Source organism: Helianthus annuus, chromosome 12 (genome assembly GCF_002127325.2).
Source record: "Helianthus annuus cultivar XRQ/B chromosome 12, HanXRQr2.0-SUNRISE, whole genome shotgun sequence".
In the NCBI taxonomy this organism is placed as follows: Eukaryota; Viridiplantae; Streptophyta; class Magnoliopsida; order Asterales; family Asteraceae; genus Helianthus; species Helianthus annuus.
The window spans coordinates 32,876,674-32,896,378 of NC_035444.2; the positions used below are offsets into that span (position 1 = coordinate 32,876,674).

General features: G+C 37.1%; 1 long non-coding RNA gene across 6 annotated transcripts; it reads left to right on the plus strand.

Annotated features, from left to right (window-relative positions):
* Window positions 1-4,915, plus strand: LOC110894620. Of its 6 annotated transcripts, none has more exons than XR_004874752.1 (7): window positions 1-721; window positions 844-1,087; window positions 1,192-1,542; window positions 1,774-1,882; window positions 2,369-2,428; window positions 2,529-4,124; window positions 4,199-4,915. It is a non-coding gene; the product is annotated as an uncharacterized LOC110894620 (long non-coding RNA). The 6 variants fall into 6 exon arrangements; XR_004874749.1 differs by having other exon boundaries at window positions 2-721; window positions 844-1,241; window positions 1,472-1,542; window positions 4,199-4,914; XR_004874750.1 differs by having other exon boundaries at window positions 2-721; window positions 844-1,233; window positions 1,472-1,542; window positions 4,199-4,914.
* Window positions 4,916-19,705: the final 14,790 nt, after the last annotated feature.

Genomic DNA, 19,705 nt, shown 5'->3' on the forward strand with positions numbered 1-19,705 from the left:
CTAGGATTCAACCAATCTTTACAACGTAGGCCAGATCTGGAATTGGACGAGTGGAACAGATGCATCAGTTTGTTGGATAATGTCGCCATTTCTACAAGGAGGGACACATGGGAGTGGATGGGTGGCAACAATGGGGATTTCACGGTAGGAGCGGTAAAAAAATCCTTAGGTGGTGAAACTGATTATAGCAAGAGGTTCGTGTTATGAGGAATTATATATTCTTATGTTCCCATTAAAGTCAAAGGGAACCAAATGCAATCTCAGCCATTTGATCAAAATAAGATTAAATCCTGGCCCTAATAATTCAGAAAAAGAAGGAGAGGTTACAGGACAGTCAGTTTCTGGATAGCTTTTGACTTGCTGATTTCAAAATCGTGGGAGATTATATAGGGGCAGTTATTATTTAGGGACAGTTTTCGGCCTTCATTCCCATCTCTGATTAGAATTAACACCCACAAATTCATATGAAAATCCTCAGCCGCTGCGATTTCTTCTACTTGATGATTTATTTTGCAACCAATGGATCAAATAATGGTTAGGAGGCGACACTGACCATGAAGATATAAAATCCAATAATGGTGACGAAAATGAGGATGCAGAGAATCGGGTGGTGCGTTGTCGTCGCCAAAGTATTGAGGAGTTTTCTTCAAGCAGAGTCTCATCTATTGGTTTCGGATCTACAACCGTTCGATAACGCCTAGATGTTTATATTTATTCTAAGGTTTGTTTTTGTAAATGTTTCTGCTATGGTGATCCGATAATTAAAATCAATTTCAATGAGTCTACGATTGCAGAAAATTTTAACAAATGCGTGTAATTAATCAGATTTCAAATATGACGCAGGACGAAACAATTATAACTTCATAATGAATTGTAGCTGCTGATTGGTACTGCATTAAGGTAATTGACCTGGTACAAGTATTTCTCTCTTCTCACTCCCTTGTGTCGGCATTAATTATCTAAAGGAGATGGAGGTCGATGCTTTCAGAAGACTTTTCCCTTACGATTGCACGAAAGCATTTGCTCGAGCATGGACAGGCTGACGCCAGGTCACTCGGTAAAGCTAGGGAAACTTCATTGGCTATAGGTTAAATGTCTAATTTTGAAATTCTTTTATTCAGCTTAATTGTTTTACCTCATATTTCAGCTATACATTCTGTAGTATTGTTTGAATTTTTTGGTGCAATTTAGGGGTAACGGCGTCTTTAGATGGACCAGCAATAGCACAGATAGGTTCCACTGTAAACCCTTTTTCATCCATTAAATGATTTTTTTTGTTTAATTCTATGTACATATAAATCAACTGAAAGATAAGCGTTCTTGATTTGGAGGGTGTTTGGATGTGCATTTCGGAAGTGTTTATGAGATTTTGAATAATCAGAATTCAGATTAGACAGTGGCACAGCGCAATGAAATTTGAGTAAACCAACTAATCATATACTTATTTTCTGCCATGTTTTTGTTTTACTAGGTTGGACATAAACGAGGAAGATTGTTAATAAATTTCAAAGAAGAAAAACAATCGAAGAAAAAAAAACACATGTAAGTCGAGTTACTTCACAATGAAACAAAGGTAGATTTGTAATTAATAACGCATGCATTATATGTACATTGGTAATAAAAGAATTTTATAAAGAAAATCCAATCTTTTGTATCAAATGACAGTAAAGAATCAAGGAAACATGAATGGTTGTAACTAGAAGATGATATGTTGCTTAGTATTGATATCAGTCTAAATCGCCTATTATGCTTTGATTTACTTTTTGTTATCAGTGGCTCGCATACGGACATAATTGAAAAGAGGATCAGACGAATCTCCGATAATGTTTGTGTGCCTAACCGTGGGAAGCTGAAGCCGGAGCAGCGCATAGGGTTTTAATCGGTATGTATAAATCAAAATCGCCTTTTGATTGTCTCATCTTCGGTATGCATCACCATCATAGGGTTTGTGCCACAGTCACTACCATCGGTGCCTTAACTGAATTTTGGTCTCACTTTGGTGGGTTAAAGAGTTATTATTTTTGACCCAAGTGTTTATGGAGTTCGACACATGCGTTTATGGTGGGTTAAACGTTAAAGATTATGCTAGCAGAGTAGCAGACCCCTATGCTTTAACACATGTGTTTTTGCATTTTGAAATGCAAAGTTGTATTGCATATATGTTTTATTAAAATTAGTAAATTTATAATACGAATATTAACTATACTATTAAGTATTAAGTAACGGTCTACTATGAACATATTATAATTATCGTCTGGATTGTGGTGTATAATTTAATGTTATCCCATGATGTGTTTATGGATTACGGTGTTTGCGAAGAGAATCCCTTTGACCCATTTGTTTCTGAAAAGTTTATTGTTGGAAACAGGCCATGGCATTATCAGCTGTTTTTTGCGTAGCAGGATGGCTTGCAAATTTTTTCACCATGGTAAACTACAAATTCTTGCTATTCATTACAACAAAAATTGCTATATATTGATGGTGTTTAGTTTATAACTTAACTTTTGGTGGTATAATGTTTCATTCAGTGATCTCTTTTAGTTGATACGGGTCGCTTCTTCACTGATCTTGCATAGGGTATGTTCATATCTTCTCTTAACAGAAACTTAGTGTATGCCATGTTTTGCACTTGTAGGCTTAGTGTATTTTTCCCAATTTGCCCTTCATCTAAACCATTGACCGTAGCTTTTGTCTTTCGTTTTGTCACTTGGTATTTTACGTTTCTTTTTTTCTTTATTGCTCATTTGAAAATTGAAATTTAATATATTTCAGTTTTTCAACTGAGCAATCTTTATCTAGTGATATACTTAGGGGTCATTTAATTATTCATTGTATATTGTATATAGAGTTAATTACATAGTTAGTCCTTGTGGTTTGCACAAAGTAACATACTTAGGTATTAATAGTTTAAAATCACATTCTAGGGTATTAACTTTTCATTTTGTAAAGTTTGGAGGTATTAACGTTATTTATAGGCTTAAAATCACATTCTGTTAGTACCTAAATATGTTATTTTGTGCAAACCACAAGGACTAACTATGTTAATACCCAAGAACTTAATACCTCCAAACCTTACAAAATGAAAAGTTAATACCCTAGAAGGTGATTTTAAACTATTAGTACCTAAGTATGTTATTTTGTGCAAACCACAAGGACTAACTATGTAATTAACTCAAATACCAGTTCTTGAACTGGACCTGAAGAACCAATCAATGTTCAAATTGTTCATGTACATGTAAGTAAAATGAGCTAATAACATACACATTCATATCATCTTGTATGCCATTTTCATATGCTTAAAAGTCAAAGCCCCTTCAGATAAGTTTAGTATTTGTTTTTAAATAATAATTTTATTTTTTCAAGTAAAAAAGCAAAAGGTGTGTTCATGAATAATAATATGATGGTACAAATTAATTTAAAAAATCAGGTGTGTTTACATCGGATAACCGAGTGGATTGCTGGTGCATCCGACCCACCCTGAAGAATTGGAGAATTTCAGAAGTAAAGAGTTAAATACAAAGTTATAATATTTTCTAAACTAAGAAATTTTCTACATGAAATTATATATCTTCAAGTTACAATTTTGTCTATATAAAATATCAGTAAGTAATGTAAGAAAATGTCTTCCCACATAACATCGCATGTTCAGTAGTGAAAATGCGGCACTATATTATTGATTTAAAAGGCAAAGTTCATTAATAGGTGGGTTTCTGCAAATGGGGTTTGGCTATTTGTTGGATCATTTGCCAAGTAGAGACGGTAGATTTTAAAAGGGTAATTTTGAAGATTGAATTCCAATAGTTTGATGATTTGTTTTTATTTATCTAACATTTATTTTTGCAGTTGTTATTGCGTTAAAAGAAGAGGTAAAGGTGTTCAAGATATGATTAAATGTGGATATGACGATGCAAGGCATCATTGAATTCCAATAACTATCAGTGATGTGTTTAACGATCACAGCTCTAATCATGTATTATATAAGAGATACACACCGATGGAACAAATAACATTCTTTACCATAATTCTTTTATTATTGTTTTTTTGTTCTCATGAATTATATCTTGCATAGTACAGGTTCATGATGCCAATGGGGAAGCCGACTTACATGTTACATGAAAGTGAAGGTTAAATGGTTTACCATACTTCTTTTCTTATTGTTTTTCTTATGTTCTCATGTATTACGTTTTGTAAATAACAGCATCAAGATGACAATGTTGAAGCCGAGATACACCATGTCAAGAAAGAGGAGGTTAAAGTGTTTACCATACTTCATTTATTATTGTTTTTTCTTTATTCTCATGTATTTTGTTTTGCAAAGAACGAGATCAAGGTGATATTGTTATAGAATTAGTTAGCATAAATATAAATCTTGTATTAAAAATACTTCAGTAAAAACTTCTTTTCGTATAATATAGATGTAAATATGAACCCTTTTAATATACATTCCACACGTATTGTCTCTTTCAAAAGACAAATAATCTTTTTCTTTGAAATGTATACAAGGGTGTAAAAATATTTATATCATTATGACATTGAAAAATTCTGTCCACCGGACGGGTATAGAACTAGTTACTTCTTTGTGGTTCCCTTATGCGTTTGATGTGAATCTGCTGGACATCTCTTCTATTCATGTTACGTTGCTTCAATTATTTGGAACCAAGTTAGTGTCTAGTGTAAGGTCAGCCTTATCTTCGTTTTTCCGTTGATCTATTGGAGCTTCATGAGTTCTCAGGTCTGGGAGATAGGCCAAGGTGGCAAGGCATTATCATGGTAGGGTGTTGATGCTTATTGAAAGTGAGAAACGACAAAAGGTTTTCAAACGCAGGCGTTGCTATCCACAAAATTATTCAAGATATCGAGGTTTTTGGTTTTTTTTTGTAGTATAGAAATAGATCTAAAAATAAATCGATTAGTTGGGATAGGTGATGTAATTTTGATGTGATGTAATACATTTTTCAATTGTATTGTTGCGGCTGCCTTGTTTTTTGTGAAGCGGCACTGTGATTAATACATGCCTTTAAAAAAAACCATAGTACCCTCAACTATCCCGATAAACCATAATCACTAGTGATACTTCTTTCAAGTACTTTAAACTATTTTTAATTAAAAGTAAATTATATAGGGTAAATTACTTTTTGAGTCCCTGTGTTTTAGTGATTTTAACCACTTGAGTCCAAAATCAAAATGTTTAACGCCCTGAGTCCCTATAGCCACTTTTCTTAACCATTTGAGTCCAAAATTTTAACACTGTTAGAGCTATTCTGTTAACTTTTGTTAAATAACCAAATTACCACTGTACTTAAAAAACCAATTTATTATTATTAAAACTATTATTGCATATATAATGTATAACATCCATCACACATACATAAATTCCACACTCTCGATCTATACCTAATATCTCTCTCTCTTACTTATCTTTCTCTCTTAACAAAACCACCACCACCACGATCACCGCCGCACCACAACCATCACCATCGCACCACCTCCACCACCATCACCACCGCACAACCACCTCCACCAACGTCAGATAATTAAAACAAACAATTGGTGGGCATAGGCAAAAATGATCGTTTTCATGACATGTGCATATTATTGAATGATCAGAAATTTTTTTGCCGTTGAGCTGCTAATAGCAAGAGCTAAAAGCCCATAAAAAGAGTAAATTGCTAAAATAGTCCCTAACGTTTGTTCACATCTGCTAGATCCATCCAAAAAAAGATTTTTTCTCATATGAACCACCGAGGTTTCAGAAAAGTTGCTAAATCCATCCAAACTTCAGGGACGATTTTAGCAATTTAATAAAACAATTTTTTTTTTGGATGGATTTAGCAAATGTGAACAAACGTCAGGGACGATTTTAGCAATTTACTCTATTTTTTTTTATTTTCATCTTTTTATTATATCTCTTAATTAACATAAAATCTATTAGTTTTTTTTTATTTTCATCTTTTTATTAAATTTCTTATTTAACATAAAATCTACTAGTTTTTTTTTTGAACGACGAATTTCTACAACAGGCGATAGATTCGCACCTGCTTTTGCAGGCCCTCCACCCCACTCTGGCCAAGACTATGTTGTCTTAACCGGGCTCACACTTGGCATCAGAGTTTGGTTTGGCGCTCCCCGATAAAATTTCCAGCCTACTGCCATATGCGAGTAGTTGCACCCTCCATTAGAGCCTAAAACTCTCTGGAGTAAATGCACTGTAATAGAAAACTCGGATGTGCTCTGCGGGTTTCGAACCTGTGACCAGGCCTTCACCCACTTCATAATGAAGATTAATCATTTATATTTTACAATTATGAATACGGTTTTATATTTATAATCATCTAACCATCTAACCAAGTCTTTTAAAATGTAAACATTTTACTCATTACTAATCCTTTAATAAAGTTAATTATACGACAAAATCTTTTCAACTGTTTAATTTGTTACCTATTTAGCAAGAACGTGTATTTTATTTTATAAATGAACAAAAAAAATATTGGGTGAAGGCCTGGTCACAGGTTCGAAACCCGCGGAGTACACCCGAGTTTTCTATTACTGTGCATTTACTCCAGAGGGTTTTCGGCTCTTGTGGAGGGTGCAACTACTCGCATATGGCAGTAGGCTGAAAATTTTGTCGGGGAGCGCCAAATCAAACTCTGACGCCAAGCATGAGCCCGGTTAAGACAACACAGTCTTGGCCAGAGTGGGGTGGAGGGCCTGCAAAAGCATGTGCGAATCTATCGCCTGTTGTAGAAATTCGCCGTTCAAAAAAAAAAAAAAAAAAAACTAGTAGATTTTATGTTAAATAAGAAATTTAATAAAAAGATGAAAATAAAAAAAAATAATAGATTTTATGTTAATTAAGAGATATAATAAAAAGATGAAAATAAAAAAATAGAGTAAATTGCTAAAATCATCCCTGACGTTTGTTCACATTTGCTAAATCCATCCAAAAAAAGTTTGTTTTATTAAATTGCTAAAATTGTCCCTAAAGTTTGGATGGATTTAGCAACTTTTTTGAAACCTCAGTGGTTCATATGAGAAAAAATCTTTTTTTGGATGGATCTAGCAAATGTGAACAAACGTTAGGGACTATTTTAGCAATTTACTCCCATAAAAAAGATCAATTTTGAAGATCTATATGCTGAAAGTGAAACTTTCGAACTTTAGTAGGCATACAGTCAATCAAGTGGGAAAAAACATAAAGTTATACAATAAACAAAAGAATTGTATGAAAGAGAGAGACAACCGACCTTTATTTGGACTGAGAATTTTTTTGCGGCGAACAAGAAAAGAATAGCTTGAAGCATCATCCATGGAAGCAAAGGACTTGAAGGACTTGAAGATCGAAGAAGAATAATAGATGATCTTGATTTGAGTTATTGGTAAAATAAAGAGTAATTCATAAATTTAGCCCCATGAGTATTCAATGTTCACCAATTGTGGTTTTTTGTAAGTCAGAAAATTGAGTAAATTACTTTCTGATTGTTTATTAATATGCACCACAACCATCACCATCGTAACCACCTCAACCTTGAACATGAACCGAGCCCTAAAGGTCGAGTTCAACCTCGACACCATCTAAAACAACAGAAATCGAGCAAATTAAGGACGAGTATGGACAGGGAATCGACGATTGTACCTGGTTGTGCTTGAAATCGAAGAAAAATTAGAAGTAATGGTGATCATAGTGGTGGTGTGCATCGCAGGGGGAGAAACGAGCGGGGGTTGGGCAGTGGGGCGGCACTGGTGGTGGAGATGAGACGGTGGTGGAGGTTTCTAGATCTGGAGGAGATGATGGTGGGGCAGTGGTGGAGATGGTGGTGGTTCAATGGTGTTTAGAGAGAGATAGAGCGAGAGAGAGAGAGAGAGAGAGAGGGAGAGAGGAGTGTGTAAAGATGATAGAGAAAGTGTGTAGGTGTGTGTGTTTGTGTTATAATATATATATATATATATATATATATATAGGATGAGGTTCATGAGTGAACAACATCCTTGTTTGTGAACAGAGTGAACTAATCCCAACCATTCATTTGATTAGTTGTTGAAAAGGTTAGGATTGTAATTATACATTTAATTCCTTTTTTTTAAATTAGTTTTTAATAATTTATTAGCAGTTACATGTCCTTTATTTTAGGAAGTTAGGAGATTTCCTTTGATTATATCAAAGATTCGATTATATCTCTAATGGTTTTTTTTTCGAAATTACTGTGTATCATCCTTTAATTTTTTTTGCTCAACTTACATTGGTGACTTTTTTTAAAAGCTTTGCTACTTTGTTTTATTACATTTTTCATTTAATATATTTTTTAAGCCATGCACCTATGTTTCAGTAGCTACACAAATCATGTACAAAACAACCATTTGTTTTTATTCAAATTACTTGAAAAAATTAACGGGAACCTTTAACCAACATACACCTCTATTTCATTTTTGAAGCCATGCACCTATGTGTCAGTTGCTACACATTTGATAAATCACCATAGTATAAAACAACTATTTGTTTTTATTCAAATCATTTGAAAAAATTAACATGGAAGCTTTAACCAAATGTACCCCTCTATTTTAGTAGCTACACATTGACAAATCTCCATATACACACCTGTGAATTTATCATTAATACATCTGTGCACTTCACGCAGGTACACATGTGTATATTCATAAAATAACCTTTGTCAACACAACATACGTTTTAAATTTTGTTAAAGCATATAAATTAAACCATACAGTGTGATCTTCTAAAGCATTGTACATTATGTCCCAAAAAACACAGCCATAACCACATTAACATTAACACAAACCAGCTTAACATCCAGTTTCAAGAAAAAAAAATCCAACCACATCACGTACGCACATATCGGAAAATCAAAAAGACAAAGTCATTACTACAATTGTCTGCATTGAACATTTTAACCAGGAAACCTATTCATCATGTTGTATGCAACCGCTTCAGCCATTACTTCATCGCGCAGCGTGTTAGCCTGTGAACACACAATCTTTACATCATACTTTTTCCTTAACCTTGTTTCTGTTCCATCATTCAATCAATAAATATAAATTTAAAATAAACTTAGAAAAAGTCAATATGTTTCTGTTTACAACTACTTCACTGCCAATACAAGTTTACACCCTTGTTCTAGATCAACTAGTATTCAAAGCATAAGAGAAACAGTAGCTTCTGGCACAATGGCTTCAAGACCTTCAAAGCAATTTAATTTTTAGTCTTTAGTTCTTTTTGCTGGTTCGATGCAGGTTGACTATAAATACCAATGGCTTCTTAGATGCAACATTACTAACTACACTTGTTGCCGAGCAATCCCAAGTTCTTGTGAATGTTAAGCAAGTCTTTGAAGGTGAAGGGGATACTTGAGGAATTCTGCACCAACCACTAACTTTCCCCAAACCGCGATTGCAACGTAACAAGAAGTGAACAAGTGATCTAAGGTTTCTTCAAACTCGCCGCACAACCTACACATAATACACACAAAATTCTGAGATATCACAAAACCTGCTCCAATATATATGTGTACACCCAATGAACACTAAACTCTGTACAGACGCTTTACACATGTGTATTACACTACTATACTATAATCTTTACACCAGTGTACAATAGTGCGTACACCTGTATACAACAGTATTGCATACATATAATAGCCTTGTTCACTTGTGTACAGAAATCTTGTACACAGAAATACAACTGTGTACTGAGTTGGTGTAACCGCCTGTACACTGATGTACAAAAGTTCACAGACATAAAAAATAATGAAACCAAAAGAACTGAGCACAACTACTCATTGTTATGCTACACTGTTGTTCACCTGTGCAAAGAGCAGAGCACAACTACTCATATAATCAGTTTAAGCATAATAGATAAACCAGAAAATCCCTAAATTCAGAAAAAAATAATCTATACAAAAACATACACTTCCCACTTAAATCCAGCAACTTATACACACTTTATCGAAAAATTTCAAGCTTCTTTTATACAAACTAAAAACATCAAACCCTAGATTTTTTACAAGAAACATAAAAGGGGAAAATCAAAAGAACTATACACAATCAGACACAAACAGAGAAAGATGAAACAACGATGTGCATTATTTTGTACCTTGATTAGTCACCGGAAGTAGCAACGAACTCGCCGGAGGAAGGAAAGGAACTCACCGGAGGAAGGAAGTTATTCGCTTTGAGCAAGAAGGTACCAATATATGCATTATTATATACCTTGATTCTGTTGATTTCCCTCGCCGGAATACCGCCCCGTTTGTAGCGATTCCAATCGCCGGTTGCGTATGAAGATGAGTGACAAGAATTTTGTTCTTATTTTTAGAGAGATGATTATGAAGAAGAAATTTGAAGAAATCAATAGCCTTATTATGTATCCAGGTTCCCAACATTACATTAGGTGTAATTTTACATTATTGTCCCTACTCATTAATTCTCTTTATTATATTTTATTAAATACTTACAAAAATGTCATTAAGATTAAATCTCATCATCTAAGAAATTAATGGTCAAGATGTGTTCACTTTGTTCACAAGTTACTCATTGTTCACTCTAGAACCCTACCCTATATATATATATATATATATATATATATATATATATATATGCAATTTATTTTTATATATATTATATATTAAAATTTATGCATTAAAAACTTGTTCATTACACTCATATGCATATAAGACTTGTATTTTGTGTGTAAATGACCAAATTGCCCTCATAGTTAACAGACTTGGTGAATAGTGTTAGAAATTTGGACTCAGATGGTTAAGAAAAGTGACTATAAGGACTCAGGGCATTAAACATTTTGATTTTAAACTAAGTGATTAAAACCTCTAAAACACAGAAACCCAAAAAGTAATTTACTCAATTATATATTTAAAACACAAATAAAACCCAACTTTCATTTAAAATTAAAACATTACATAATTTAAAAAAACACACTTATATTAATAAAACGACCTTTTACCCAAATATTTCAAGGCTAAACATCGATTTTAGTAAACGATATATTTATTTAAGTATGATGTAATAAATAAAATAATATAAATTGAATATACTTTTCCATATAAATAAAACAAACATGATTGATTAATAAATTGGGTGAAAAAAGTCATATAATTTTTTTTTATGAAGTAAAATGTTAAAATCGTCTATGAGGTTTAGGCACTTTTCTTGTTCCATCTAAAATAATAATTTTTTGTAACTGAAGCCGTGACGGTACATTTTTGTCGTCATATCCATTCAAATCACTAGTTCAGTTAAAATATATCGTTAATTCATGGATGATTTTGTCAATTAGACGATTTTGACAATTTTGACAATTTACCCCTTCTTTTGTTTTTATTTTTACTTTTAACTTTAAATAAAAATAATTATAAATATAATATATATCCATATATACACACACATTTACATATATATATATATACACACACACGCGCATATTTATATATACAAATTATTTTTTTTTAAATTTTCTTTCTTACCTTTAAATAAAAAATTAATTACAAATTAATTATAATATATATACATAGACACAGACATTTATAATTATATACACACACACAAACACTCTCTCTTTCTCTCTTTTACCCTTCTCTTATCCACCTCCACCATCACCACCGCCATTGCCACCATTGTCGCTGCCACAACCACCCTATTTATCTCGGCACTCATACATATCTTCCCCCATTGACCTATCGTACCAAACATTAGTACCACCCGTCTCTTCCGTCGTACCAAACATCATTAATTTTATCTAAAGGTAAAAAACAAATTTAAAAAAAAATAAGAGTGTGCAGATAAAAAAGAAAAAAATGAAAAAGTTAAAAAAATTAAAAACAAAAGAATAAATGGGTAAATTGCCAAAATCGTTCTTGAGGCTAGAGAATTATTAAAATCTTCTATTAGTTAACGATACATTTTACTTTACTGGAGTTAGTGATTTAGATGGAAATGACCACAAAAATGAAACGTTGAGAGTCCAGTTACAATTTTTTTTAATTATTTTGGATGGAACAAGGAAAAGCGTCCTAACCTCATGGACGATTTTAGCATTTTACTCCTTTTGATGTATAGTAAGTTATGAAAAATAATATAGTATAATATATATATATATATATATATATATATATATATAGGGCCAGGATTTAGAGAAAACGGGGGGAAGTGCGAGAACGGTTATGGATCGTCAGATCAAAATAATTCATGGACTAGATTGCGCGGCGACGTTTTCGTAAATAACATCAATTTTATTATGTGGGACGTGCTTCATTAAGGGTAAAAGGGTCTTTTACCGCTCAAATTCAAAACACCAACAAAATGATTACACGCCATTCAAAAAAATAAAACGCCATTAAATACAAAACGCCAAAAATTAGTGATAAAACGCATTGGAGATTACAGGAACAGGAAACAACACAGTAACTGAAATTTAGTTATTAACATTTATTAGAAGAAATTCCCTTCTAAATTACACGCCAAAAAAATCATTATATAAACGACGTAAAACATCGCTTCCATAATGACTTCAATTTATCATTTCTGCAAAAAACATCTTTAACCAAAAACGCCAATTTAACCAAAACGCCAAAAATGGCAACCATCGTTTGGTGGAGATACACTCTGGCAATCAGGCGATTCGTCCTGCGTTTTGACAACAGAAGGAGGGTGTATGTTAGGACGATCAAGGCAATTTTGAAGATGAAAGAAGAGGTACAGAGGGGTATCCTATCTCTTGGCATCGCTCTGGATAACGAATGCCATGAAACACATATGCTTATGAAAGCATTAACAAGGAAATTTGGACCAATCAAAGCAGATGTAAAGCCGGACCCTGTCATGACATCATGGCATTTTGATGATGAAACAGACATGGTAACTGTTATATATGACAGCGGAGAGCAGGGAGACTACTGGCTTGAAAACATCATGACAAAGCAGGGGCTTGGGTTCATGGAAGACTTGCATAACGCCACTTGTTTGAACATAGAAATGGACTAAAAAATGGCGTTTGTCACACCCCAACCGATGGCGGAATCATCAGGGCATGGCACTGAGCGAAACAGATTGTCCAGAAGTTTCCACAACAACTATCATTACTATTTAGTTTAATTAATATGTCCCATACCGTATCCCAAATAGTAAAACAAATTATTACAGATAACAACTAGCCAAATGTTCTGTTCCGACAACTCAGATTCAAATATAAATATAAAAATTGTTCAATTGCCTCTAGAGACTCGATCTGCAAGATCTACAGACAACTATGCTCTAGACAGTTATTCTAAGCTCGCCTTCCTAGCAGATAAGCATCCTAATTGCCTGCCACATACGTTAAAATAAAGTCAATACATAAAATGTAAAGGTGAGCATACAAGTTTGATATTAGCATATAGAGTTCGAAATAGTTTACGCATAACCAGCACGTACACAGAGGAAAACGAAGCATGTTAATTATTGACATGGATCTATCGATACCAATGACTGCAGGTTGACTGTCCGAGACAGTTCGCAATACATGATTACCACCATAATCCATGCAAGTAATTGTCCTTAACAACCCCCGTGTGAACGGGTGATGAGTCCAAACTATAGTACTACATCGTTAAGGCAGGTAGACAACATTCCACGTGTAAACATAACAACACGCATTCATTTAGTCACGTAATACATGCAGAACGGTTAGCGTTTAAATAATTGAGTAGTGTGTTCGATTGTGATTTTTGATAAGTAACGTATGTAACACCCAAAAGTGCTAAAGCAAAAAGGGTTCGAGTATACTCACAGCGATTGATTGATGGATTGAAGGGAGTGCTTGAGAGTAGGGTTAGCCTGAATAGTTCGATAGCATAACGATGAGTAACGCGTTAAATGGAAACAAGTGATGATGGGTCGAACAGCCTGGTTGATTGAACTGTAGGTTCGATCGAATGGGTTGTTCGTTCGGTTGGACAGTCCGTTCGGACAGCCTGTTCGATCGGCCCGTAGGCTCGATCGGTTGGACTATTCGAGTGGATTGTTTCTTCCTTTGAGTAGGATGTGTTTGTGTATGATGGCTTGTCCTTTTGAGGTTTTCGTTGTAGTACTTGAGAACATTGAAGTGTTCTTACCTTTCAGGTCAATCGATCGAACGGTCTGTTCGATCGGCCGGCCTAACCGATCGGTTAGACACTTCAGTAGTGAGTCCTCAGCAGGATGTCACCTGATCGAACAGCATGTTCGATCGGGTGGCACTCCAATACATCGAACGAGTTGAAAATCGACTAAGTGTTGAAGCATAGTATCTCATGATCCGAAGAGTAATTCAACCCAAACCGTAGTTCGATTGAACAGCACCTCGTTCAATACTAGACTTCATGAAATTGTTAAAGTGTGGGGCCATGTGTTAGCCGATCGGCTGGCCTGGTCGATTGGCTGACATGTCCGATCGGTTGGGCTGTTCGTTCGAACAGCCTGTTCGATCAGTCAGCATTCTGACCGGGTCAGCCTGTTCGTCTAACACTTGGCTATTCTGATTGTTTAACGTTATATCGAGGTATTTTGACAACGAGCTGAAACATTGCACCTTCGTTCTTACTTGTTTCCCCTGCTCGGACAGGAATCACCCAAGTCCGGCTGGTGAACGGTTCAGAACGGTAGTTTAACGTTTAACCCGGAATCAGTGAACCTCGTAGGTAGAATCCGAATCTTGAACCACACAACCATTAGAATGATTAGTGAGTTGGCTCAAGCTCTGCTTCTACTGGTTTGAAGGCATTGAGTGTAAAAGAGTTGAAAGAAAGTTGGAAATCCTTCTTTCAATCGTTCACACCATGTAAATGTTCAGATTTGTGATAGATCTTAGTTTGTTTATGTGGAAATCGGCTAGATCCAAGTGATTCTTGGTGGATTGAGGCCAAAACATGAAGTTCTTGAAGAACATCATGATGACATCATCCTAGAACACTTAGATCTTGATGATTTCACGGTTAGAAATCAAGGTTTGAAAGATAGAAAGGTATAGGAGTGTGCATAGATAAAAAACGTACAAGATTTAGGATGAAATATTACCGGGATTGAGAGAAATCTAAGAAATAGTAAAGAACACGAGCTGGTCGGTCAGAGGGTTTCCAAAAGTGGAAAGAATGACAATGACAGGCCTATTTATAGGCTTCCAAAAGGGGAAAGAGCTGGCCGATCGGCCAGGCATCCCGATCGGACAGCCTGCTCGATCAGACAGTCCGTGCGATGATTTCTGATATTTCGATTTCGACTGAGGACGATACGAATACGATAGAGTTTCCTATTCAAATTATTTTTAATCCCAACCACTATATCTACATACAAGCATCTATATTTCACACTATCCTTTCGCTACCATTCATCATAATTCGATCTCGATTGAGTTCGATTGAGTTTCTAGTTTCGATTCGATTGATCACCAAACATAACATAAAGTAAACATGCACAGGTAACACGTAAGGCACACACACGTAATATAACACCAAATTCGCATAGTTTGAGTTTCGAGTTCGATTGATGGTTCGGTTAGCTTGATTATTGATTGATTAACTTTATCGCATTGTTACTTCCTGCTATTCACAGTCGTAAAGCGTTTCGCGTCGATTAAACATTCGATTCGTTCGATTACTTTGATTAACAACACTTACTCCACATGATACAAATAATAAAACATAGATTAGACTAATTACAGTCAAAGAAGTCAAACTTGACTTTGACTTTAACTTTGACTTTGACATTCGGTAACACGGGGTGTTACAGCCTCCCCTTGTTTAGGGAATTTCATCCCGAAATTAGGCTGAAAGCTGCACAACACCATGAATGTTCTTACCAATTTCTCGCTTCAGATCTTCATTTAAACAACTGCGGGTACTTAGCCTTCATGTCGCTTTCGAGTTCCCAAGTAAACTCCGCGCCTCGTTTGCCTTCCCATCGAACTTTCACGATAGGGATGCGCGAGCGTCTGAGTTGCTTGGTTTGGCGTTCCATGATTTCGACAGGCTTTTCTACGAAATGCAGCGTTTCGTTGACTTGAAGGTCGTCGAGGGGTACAATCAGATCATGATCAGCTAGGCATTTTCGGAGGTTTGACACATGGAAAGTCGGGTGGACGTTACTAAGTTCCTCCGGTAGTTCGAGTCTGTAGGCGACTTTGCCGATCCTTTCCAGAATCTTAAAAGGTCCAACATATCGTGGCGCTAGTTTCCCTTTCTTGCCGAATCTGACCACACCCTTCCAAGGTGATACCTTTAGGAGTACGTAGTCGCCAATGTTAAATTCAAGGGGCTTGCGTCTTCTATCGGCGTAACTTTTCTGTCTATCCCTGGCCTTCGACAAGTTGTCTCGAATCTAGAGGATTTTGTCAGTCGTCTCTTGTAGTAGCTCGGGACCAGTTAGTTGCGAATGACCGATCTCGTGCCACACAATAGGCGAACGACATCTCCTTCCATATAAAGCCTCGAATGGTGCCATTTGGATGCTGGTATGATAACTGTTGTTGTACGAGAATTCGACTAACGGTAGGTATTTGTTCCAACTACCTCCAAAGTCTATGACACACGCGCGGAGCATGTCTTCAAGAGTACGGATCATTCTTTCAGTCTGTCCGTCGGTTTGAGGATGGAATGCGGTACTTAGGTTAAGCGACGTACCGAGAGCTGCTTGAAACGTTTCCCACAATCGCGAAGTAAACCGAGCATCACGGTCTGAAATGATGTCACGAGGCGTACCATGATTACAAATGATCTCGTCGGTGTAGATTCGGGCTAGTTGTTCTACCTTGTAGTCTTCCCGTATTTGCAAAAAGTTGGCTGATTTGGTCAGACGATCAACTATAACCCAAATGCTGTCGTGACCTGATGGCGTGGGCGGAAGTTTGGTTATGAAATCCATAGCTATACTCTCCCATTTCCATATGGGGATTGGAGGTTATTCGAGTAAGCCAGAAGGTCGTTGATGTTCAGCCTTAACTCTCGCACAAGTCAGGCAACTTCCAACATAAAGAGCAATATCCCGTTTCATGCCCGGCCACCAGTACTTGTAGCGAAGATCTTGGTACATTTTATCGGCACCGGGATGAATAGAATATCGGGATTTGTGGGCTTCGTCCATTATAATCTTTCGCAAATCGGTTCGCTTAGGGATCCAAATTCGGTCCAGATAATAGAAAATCCCGTTTACTTTGCTTACCAGCTGAGCTCCATCATGATAGATTCTCTCTTTCTTCAAAGTGCGTTCATTAAAGCAAGCATGTTGGGCTTCAAGGATGAGGGTTTCGAGACCATGCTGGCTTGGGTATTGCGAATACTGAGCAAATAACTCCGTCTGCTGAGTGCATCTGCAACAACATTTGCTTTGCCTGGGTGATAATGAATCTCACAGTCGTAATCGTTAAGAAGTTCTACCCATCGGCGTTGACGCATGTTAAGTTCTTTCTGGTTGAAGATGTGTTGTAAACTCCTGTGATTGGTGAAGATCGTACACTTGGTACCATACAGGTAGTGTCGCCAAATCTTCAATGCAAAAACAACTGCGCCTAGCTCGAGATCATGGGTCGTATAGTTCTTCTCGTGGATTTTGAGCTGACGAGATGCGTAAGCTATAACCTTGTCCGTTGCATGAGAACACAGCCAAGACCAAGGTTGGAAGCATCACAATAGACAATGAAATCGTTGTTTCCGTCGGGCAATGTGAGAACAGGAGCATTGCAAAGCATATGCTCGAGGGCTTGAAAAGTAGACTCTTGTTCGGTTCCCCAAACAAAAGGTTTGTCTTTATGGGTAAGGGCGGTAAGCGGCACAGCGATTTTAGAGAATCCTTCGATAAATCGTCGATAATAGCCCGCTAGTCTGAGAAAAGAACGAACTTCGGACGGGTTCTTAGGTGTAATCCAGCTCTTAACTGCTTCAATCTTCGCGGGATCGAGATGAATACCTTGACTATTAACGATGTGACCCAGAAATTGAACCTCCTCCAGCCAGAATTCGCACTTGGAGAACTTGGCATAGAGTTGATTCCCCTGGAGTAGCTCGAGAACTGAACGTAGATGTTGCGCGTGTTCGGCTTTTGACTTGGAATAGATCAAGACATCGTCGATGAACACGATGACGAAACGGTCTAGAAATGGCTTACACACGCGATTCATCAGATCCATAAAAACCGCGGGTGCGTTGGTTAAACCAAAATGCATAACAACGAATTCATAATGGCCGTATTGAGTTCGAAAGGCGGTTTTGGGGATGTCTTCCTCTTGAATGCGCAATTGATGATAGCCTGAACGTAGATCGATCTTCGAGAAACACTTGGCACCTTGCAGCTGATCAAATAAGTCATCGATTCGAGGCAAAGGGTAATGGTTCTTGATGGTTAACTTATTCAACTCCCGATAATCGATGCACATCCTGAACGACCCATCCTTATTTTTAACGAAAAGGACTGGTGCGCCCCAAGGAGAAGTGCTCGGGCGAATAAAGCCTTTTTCGAGTAATTCCTGAAGTTGGTTCGAAAGTTCCCGCATTTCGGATGGCGCAAGTCGATAAGGGGCTTTGGCAACAGGGTTAGCTCTAGGAATAAGGTCGATACGAAAGTCGATATCACGACTTGGCGGTAATCCGGGAAGATCATCAGGGAACACCTGAGGAAATTCACGGACCACTGGAACGTCTTTAACTTCGGCGTTCTTTTTCTTTTCCTCTCCGCTACTACAATGTTGGCCAAGAAAGCTCTGTATTCCTTGCGGAGATACTTGCTAGCTTGGATGCATGACATGAGCTTGAGACCTTTCGAAGCTGTTTCACCGTACACACATAATAGATCACTGTTTGTGAGCGAGAATCGAATCATCTTATCAAAGCATACAACTTCAGCATGGTTTTCGCGAAGAAAGTCCATGCCTACTATGATATCAAAGCTTCCGAGCTGCATCGGAATAAGGTCGATTGGGAAGATGTGATTGTTGAGTTCGAGAGTACAATCACGAAGAACAGAACTAAAAGCGACAGTTCTTCCAGTAGCGACTTCGACTTTGAATGACGAGGGGAGATAAGAGCGCTTACGACTAAGGAGCTTCTCGAATTCAAACGACACAAAGTAGTTATCGGTTCCAGTATCAAACAAACACGATGCATAAATACCATTCACAAGGAACGTACCATTAACCACGTTGTTGTCAGCCTGGGCTTGACAGGCGTTGATGTTGAAGGTTCTGGCACGGGCTGCTTGTTGCTGCTGCTGAGGCTGCTGCTGTTGGGGCTCTTGTTTCACCACCCTGTTCGGGCACATGTTTGCAAAGTGGTTAGGGTCACCACATGCAAAGCAGACTCGAGCATTGACCGCGGGTGCTGGAGCTGCGGGTTGGCCTTGAGGGGCTGGGAGTAGAGCTTGATGAGCGGCGGCAGGAGCTGCGGTGTTACGGGGACCATAGTGACAGTTCGCAGTGAAATGACCGTAGAGATTGCAGTGAGCGCAGAAACGACAGGCGATTCCCACTGGATGATGATATGAGCATGTCGGGCAGAGCGGGTGGGGACCTGTGTAAGCACGCTTTGCTGGCGGTGCATTGGTCACTGGAGCTGGTCGGTGATGCGACTGCTGCTGAGCCGGTACGGCTTGCAGAGGGGCAGCAGTTGTTGTGACAGCACAGTTCCTGTTGCTGGAGCTGCTGTTGTTATGCTTCTTCTTTCGGCGTGATGACTTGGATGGC